The following is an 8294-nucleotide window of genomic DNA, read 5'->3' as shown; positions in this document are numbered from 1 at the left end:
CTAAAGTAACTAAAATTTAGGGCGCCAAATACCCAAATAAACATATACACACATAACACACCACATAAACATATCAAGGAAATAAATAATCAAATATACAGATACGTCTCAAGTCAGGCAGATATTCATATACACAGATACACAACTGACGGCATGTAGCGACAATATACGGGCGAATCAAAAGAAAAGGGATATATCGTCCCACACCCAGTTAGAATAACCCCGTCCGGTCTCTCACGTCACTTTCTATCCGACTCAATGTCCATTAACCTCTTATACTTATTCTAGCCAGACAAAGCCTGTTCATATTCCTAAAATACAAATCTCAAGTACTTAGTACCGTCTCAACTCTGGAGTACTCAGGCACCAGAATCTGAAATAAGATAACTCACCTCTCGAGCTGGCCAGTCCCAAGAGTAAACTATCTACAATCGAAATTCCCACCTGACGTACCTATCTATGGTCCTCAGATGTCATAAGAACATTTAAGGCCTATAACAATTCACAATTCATAGCTTATGCTCGAACGAGCACTTAAATCCTTCATACCTATTCACTACTCAGTCCAGGCTCACTCCGCGCAGAGACCACGCGAAGCAGGCTCTGATACCACCTGTGACAGCCCCACCTCCCCTAAGGCGAACCAAAGGGTTCGGCGGACCGTCTGCCCAGCTCTCGCCAGGACTCAGTCACTCACTCAAGCAAATCAGAAATAAAACCACAAGAAAGAGCAAAACAAGGATCCAAAACTTAAAACAAAATTATATACATTGTTATCTCAGAAGGAAGTACATCCGTCGAATATACAAAGGTTCTCAATTCACCATACAACCATCCCGTGCCAAGCACTAGGGCGAGAACCAATACAAAACCAAAGAACTAGACCAAACTAGTCTATACAGAGCTCTCGTCCTTGCTCGCCTTCCCCTGTTAAGGAAAACAAAACTAAGGGGATGAGCTAAAAGCTCAGTGAGGTTCCGAACACATAAGCAGTAATCCATCCAAAACATTAAATATAGAATTTCAATAATTCAAGTAACATTTACAATGGAAAGCGATAATAACACATACATTAAAAGGATACAGGCTCACAAGGAGCCATTTGTTTGTTTGTTCGTTCGTTCGTTCTCCTGACATTTCCCCTTATTCCTCCATTCACTTGAAAATGCATTTTTGTAAGTAAAACCCTCGTTCGTTCGTTCATTTCATTCACCCCCTTCCCAGACATTGGCCGGGCTCCACCAGACTTCAAGGTAATACTCGAGTATACCAAACGTTCACACCCAGGGTCACCATATCGCCCGACCGAGTCCGTTTCTGGCTCGAGTCGATCGGTAACGAAGGGCAGAGCCCAGTTTAGCCAAACGGCTTACGTTCAGGCGCAACTAGCATTTAGTCATTAATCATTGAAAATTTCACATTTATTTAGGTCAAGTGCGATAAAGTACACACTCGCCTAGAAAACTCGTTTTAACAATCATTGAAAGCACTTAACACATTATCAATCAATAATAACAAGCCAATAAGTCAAGGAAATATATCAAACAAGGAACACTCACCTATTTACGTAAAACAACGTGCAAATATCCTTCCGGATATTACCTCAGTCACCGAGAAAACCTAAGAGTAAATGAGAAAGAATATTACAGTCTATCTAGCACAAACAAGTAAGTGAAATCAAAGAAAAACCGGCAAATGATAAGGAAAACGTATAAAGACGCCTTTATAGTGAAAAGGGGAAAACTAACTCAAGCGGGTTATAAAATGTCCGGCGGAAAACACTTGGACCAAAGACAACTCGGACTCCAACGAGATAGGCTAAAAATATTGTTTTCAGAATCGTTTAGATAGTTCAAAATCAACTCATACCCAAGCAGCTAGTATAGAGACTAAACGTCATGATAAAATCATGTGAAAAGGAGGACAATACGACCTTACGTTCACACTTAAAACCTCACTTAAAAGTGGTTCACTTGTGGACGAGAAAACCCTAAATCATACCTCTATATTTTTGGGAAGGAGTAAGTAGCATTTGAAGTGTTAAACTAAAGAGGTATCCTGTTTTAAAATGGAAAGCCGGTCATGGTATTGGCCAAACAAAAGTATACAAGTTCAAATAGAAACTTAGCCCTCGAGCGAAAATTTGGGCAGCATGCCCTTTGTGTTTACCTAATTTTCCAGCCATTTTGGCTTCATTATTTTTCTCATTCAAGCCCAAGTTTATACACAACACAAATGCATTTCAATAGCCGTTCCATAGGCTCAAGACAATATAAGGATATAAATCAACTAATAACAAATGCGGAAATGAAGTTTACAAAAGACAGATTTGATGGGTTTTTGCGGAATGAAAACATCTGAGGCTACGCTTATCGGATTGGTGTGAAACTTATACCAGTTCGAAGCTAAGACGATGTCCTACAACTTTCATGAAGATCACTTGGTCAAATTTCCAGTGTAACCTAATCAAATTCCCAATTCACCGAACCAGGTTCCAACTAATCGGCTAATTAACCATACTACATTTAAATGGCCATATCTCAGGCTACCAAAGTCCGTTTAAGGCGTTCTTTGAGGTGTTTAAAAGTTAAGACAGAGTACTAAAACTTTCATGTTTTGGAAAATAGCTAAATCAGCACGGATCATAGTGAATAAACACAGTCAATTGGATGAACTGTCCAAAACGGATCACTGGAAATATCCTAGGGCAGCGAGGGTATTTTGGTCTTTTCACAAGCTACGTTGCTCCGATTGAGCTGAAATTTTGTAGGCACTATAAAATATCATTCTATACAACTTTCATGTTTTATGCTAAGCCTAATTCAGCCTCTAACCATACGAACTGGAACGGGGCAGAACAGGGTGAAATTTTTTCCAGAAATCTGGAATTTTTGGTTTCAATGGTAACTTTCTTCATTTCTTGCTTCACTTGCTACCAAAACGCCCTATATAATCTTGGATCCAACATATATTAACCATACATCAAGAATAGGCAGCAATCCATCAAACCCTAATTCATGTAACTAAAAGGAAAAACACCCAAAACATGATAACAACCATCATTCACCACAAATTTGAGATGCTAAGCCAATTTAAACAAGATCAAGAGTAAGAAATGGGGAAATCATCATCTTTACCTTGCTTAAGTGCTTACCAAGAGCAACCCTAGCTTCCCCTTCAAAATTTCACCAACACCTCACTAACTAAACACTCAAGGATAGCTTTAATCGGTTTAGTTTTCTTTCTTTCTCACTTGGTGGCTAGATTCAAGAAGAAATGGAGCAATTTTCCCTTGGTGTTTTTTCCTCTCTCCCTCTCGGCCAAGCAACAAGAAAAATGAAGAAGAAATGCAGCTCCAAGGTGATAAGAAGGTTGGACAATTGGTCTTGGTCAAGACCCTTAATTGTGTGACACTTGTCACTACCAATTACCAAGCAAAATTTTCTTTTTCTTTCTTGCAATTTCAGCCCCAAAATTCGGTCAAGGCTAGCTGGAAATTAAGGAGATATTTTGCTCAAATATTAATGAGCTTGTATGGTAAGAAAGTAGTGGTCAAGTGGTGCGTTCAATCGATAGTGCACGATTCACGTCGGTTCGCACCGTTTTTCCTTAAATCACACGTACTAGGGTTTTTTACTTCCTATTCACTAAATTTTTATCATTTCTTCTAATCACATATTATTTCTCACCCAAAAGTCACTCTTAATAACCAAATTTGATCCTCGCTCCGTACCGGATAATTTCACGACGGATACACGAAAAACCCTATTTCACTTCGAATTGAAATCGGAAAGGAAAACCCTAATTTCCTATGATCATTGGCACTTTTTCTAGGGTGATTAAGTAGCAATATGGTATAGAATAATAATTTTCAAATAAAAGGAAATTTTCAAGAAATATGTAAGGAATTTGCAAGTCCTCACACTCTCTCCCCCTTAAGAAAATTTCGTCCTCGAAATTTTAACTTCAGTTGCCTCAGACGAATCCGGAACTTGTCGATTGTCTAAAGCATAAACCTTTTCTGGTACACTAGTTCGTTTCCCTCTTTCATTCACTTGTGATTTAGCTCCATCCAGTTGCGGAGTATTGCTTTCACGTGACTGTCTCCTTGGACAGTTTCTGACTTGATGATCGCCACTTCCGCAGATTAAACATTTCCGTCCTTTTCTCCAACAATTGCTTTCGGCATGATTTGCCTTTCCACAGTATCCACAAACCACGTGAGAAGCCATCTTTTGGCTTTCTTGAAAACTTTTCCCAGGTCCGATTTGGCTTTCTTTAGTAGACCTTTCATCTACCGCCCCTAATGTCCATGGTGGGCGGAGTAACGGGTTCACTTTCTGCACTTTAGGAGGTGTTATTGTTTCACTTAATTCCTCCACTACACTGCCCGATGTACCCCTTTTCCGGGTCTGGGAGGCTTTTATCTGTGCCTTTGCAGTCTCGATTCTTTGAGCTTTCTCATGGGCCTCCGTAAATGTGTTCTCACTTGTACCGCCGCTAATGCTTCCTGGATTTCCAAATTCAATCCCTGTATAAACCATCTTACTCTTCGCCGCTCTGTGGCCACCAATTCAGAAGCAAACTTGGATAGTCTTGTATATTTCGTTTCATATTCGGCCACACTTAGCGTTCCCTGGTGTAACCCAATAAACTCCTCCTCTCTCCTCTCTTAGATTAAAGGAGAGAGGTACTTCTCGTTAAATTTCCTTATGAAATTCGCCCATGTCCATACGGTCTGTTCTCTTTCCCACTTTGCTCTAATCACGTTCCACCATACTCGGGCCGGTCCCTCAAATTGGAACACTGCAAAGTTCACTTGCCTTTTCTCAGTGTAGTTTAGAGCTGTGAAGATGTTAACCATGGTTTCTACCCATTGTTCGGCTACGTCCGGATCGGGCCCTCCAAGGAATTTTGGAGGAGCAAACTTCTGGAACCTTTCAAGAGCCTTGTCTTCTCCGATTTCAGGGTTCTGCGGTTGATTCACGGCCATTTGGCCTTGTTGATCCACCAGTTGTGCCAAAGTATTCGTCATCTGTTGCATCGCCGTCGCCATTTGGTCTCCGATTTCTACCCTTGGTCCTTGCACTTGTTCAACTCTGTTTTCCCTTTCTTCTCTTGGCTCCTGGGCTCGCTTAGTCCCACGGCCACGACCTCGTCCTTGACTACGTCTTCCCTCCATATATATTTTCCCCTCTCTTTACTCTTTTTTTTGAAAAAAAAAATAATTTAATGAATAAAAGCAATAAGGTGACTAAAGTAACTAAAATTTAGGGCCCCAAATACCCAAATAAACATATACACACATAACACACCACATAAACATATCAAGGAAATAAATAACCAAATATACAGATACGTCTCAAGTCAGGCAGATATTCATATACACAGATACACAACTGACGGCATGTAGCGACAATATACGGGCGAATCAAAAGAAAAGGGATATATCGTCCCACACCCAGTTAGAATAACCCCGTCTGGTCTCTCACGTCACTTTCTATCCGACTCAATGTCCATTAACCTCTTATACTTATTCTAGCCAGACAAAGCCTGTTCATATTCCCAAAATACAAATCTCAAGTACTTAGTACCGTCTCAACTCTGGAGTACTCAGGCACCAGAATCTGAAATAAGATAACTCACCTCTCGAGCTGGCCAGTCCCAAGAGTAAACTATCTACAGTCGAAATTCCCACCTGACGTACCTATCTATGGTCCTCAGATGTCATAAGAACATTTAAGGCCTATAACAATTCACAATTCATAGCTTATGCTCGAACGAGCACTTAAATCCTTCATACCTATTCACTACTCAGTCCAGGCTCACTCCGCGCAGAGACCACGCGAAGCAGGCTCTGATACCACCTGTGACAGCCCCACCTCCCCCTAAGGCGAACCAAAGGGTTCGGCGGACCGTCTGCCCAACTCTCGCCAGGACTCAGTCACTCACTCAAGCAAATCAGAAATAAAACCACAAGAAAGAGCAAAACAAGGATCCAAAACTTGAAACAAAATTATATACATTGTTATCTCAGAAGGAAGTACATCCGTCGAATATACAAAGGTTCTCAATTCACCATACAACCATCCCGTGCCAAGCACTAGGGCGAGAACCAATACAAAACCAAAGAACTAGACCAAGCTAGTCTATACAGAGCTCTCGTCCTTGCTCGCCTTCCCCTGTTAAGGAAAACAAAACTAAGGGGATGAGCTAAAAGCTCAGTGAGGTTCCGAACACATAAGCAGCAATCCATCCAAAACATTAAATATAGAATTTCAATAATTCAAGTAACATTTACAATGGAAAGCGATAATAACACATACATTAAAAGGATACAGGCTCACAAGGAGCCATTTGTTTGTTCGTTCGTTCGTTCGTTCTCCTGACATTTCCCCTTATTCCTCTATTCACTTGAAAATGCATTTTTGTAAGTAAAACCCTCGTTCGTTCGTTCATTTCATTCACCCCCTTCCCAGACATTGGCCGGGCTCCACCAGACTTCAAGGTAATACTCGAGTATACCAAACGTTCACACCCAGGGTCACCATATCGCCCGACCGAGTCCGCTTCTGGCTCGAGTCGATCGGTAACGAAGGGCAGAGCCCAGTTTAGCCAAACGGCTTACGTTCAGGCGCAACTAGCATTTAGTCATTAATCATTGAAAATTTCACATTTATTTAGGTCAAGTGCGATAAAGTACACACTCGCCTAGAAAACTCGTTTTAACAATCATTGAAAGCACTTAACACATTATCAATCAATAATAACAAGCCAATAAGTCAAGGAAATATAACAAACAAGGAACACTCACCTATTTACGTAAAACAACGTGCAAATATCCTTCCGGATATTACCTCAGTCACCGAGAAAACCTAAGAGTAAATGAGAAAGAATATTACAGTCTATCTAGCACAAACAAGTAAGTGAAATAAAAAAAAACCGGCAAATGATAAGGAAAACGTATAAAGACGCCTTTATAGTGAAAAGGGGAAAACTAACTCAAGCGGGTTATAAAATGTCCGGCGGAAAACACTTGGACCAAAGACAACTCGGACTCCAACGAGATAGGCTAAAAATATTGTTTTCGGAATCGTTTAGATAGTTCAAAATCAACTCATACCCAAGCAGCTAGTATAGAGACTAAACGTCAGGATAAAATCATGTGAAAAGGAGGACAATACGACCTTACGTTCACACTTAAAACCTCACTTAAAAGTGGTTCACTTGTGGCCGAGAAAACCCTAAATCATACCTCTATATTTTTGGGAAGGAGTAAGTAGCATTTGAAGTGTTAAACTAAAGAGGTATCCTGTTTTAAAATGGAAAGCCGGTCATGGTATTGGCCAAACAATAGTATACAAGTTCAAATAGAAACTTAGCCCTCGAGCGAAAATTTGGGCAGCATGCCCTTTGTGTTTACCTAATTTTCCAGCCATTTTGGCTTCATTATTTTTCTCATTCAAGCCCAAGTTTATACACAACACAAATGCATTTCAATAGCCGTTCCATAGGCTCAAGACAATATAAGGATATAAATCAACTAATAACAAATGCGGAAATGAAGTTTACAAAAGACAGATTTGATGGGTTTTTGCGGAATGAAAACATCTGAGGCTACGCTTATCGGATTGGTGTGAAACTTATACCAGTTCGAAGCTAAGACGATGTCCTACAACTTTCATGAAGATCACTTGGTCAAATTTCCAGTGTAACCTAATCAAATTCCCAATTCACCGAACCAGGTTCCAACTAATCGGCTAATTAACCATACTACATTTAAATGGCCATATCTCAGGCTACCAAAGTCCGTTTAAGGCATTCTTTGAGGTGTTTAAAAGTTAAGACAGAGTACTAAAACTTTCATGTTTTGGCAAATAGCTAAATCAGCACGGATCATAGTGAATAAACACAGTCAATTGGATGAACTGTCCAAAACGGATCACTGGAAATATCCTAGGGCAGCGAGGGTATTTTGGTCTTTTCACAAGCTACGTTGCTCCGATTGAGCTGAAATTTTGTAGGCACTATAAAATATCATTCTCTACAAATTTCATGTTTTATGCTAAGCCTAATTCGGCCTCTAACCATACAAACTGGAATGGGGCAGAACAGGGTGAAATTTTTTCCAGAAATCTGGAATTTTTGGTTTCAATGGTAACTTTCTTCATTTCTTGCTTCACTTGCTACCAAAACGCCCTATATAATCTTGGATCCAACATATATTAACCATACATCAAGAATAGGCAGCAATCCATCAAACCCTAATTCATGTAACTAAAAGGAAAAACACC

The sequence above is a fragment of the Coffea eugenioides genome, chromosome 11, assembly GCF_003713205.1.
Source record: "Coffea eugenioides isolate CCC68of chromosome 11, Ceug_1.0, whole genome shotgun sequence".
Classification (NCBI taxonomy): domain Eukaryota; kingdom Viridiplantae; phylum Streptophyta; class Magnoliopsida; order Gentianales; family Rubiaceae; genus Coffea; species Coffea eugenioides.
This window is presented reverse-complemented; position numbering follows the sequence as displayed.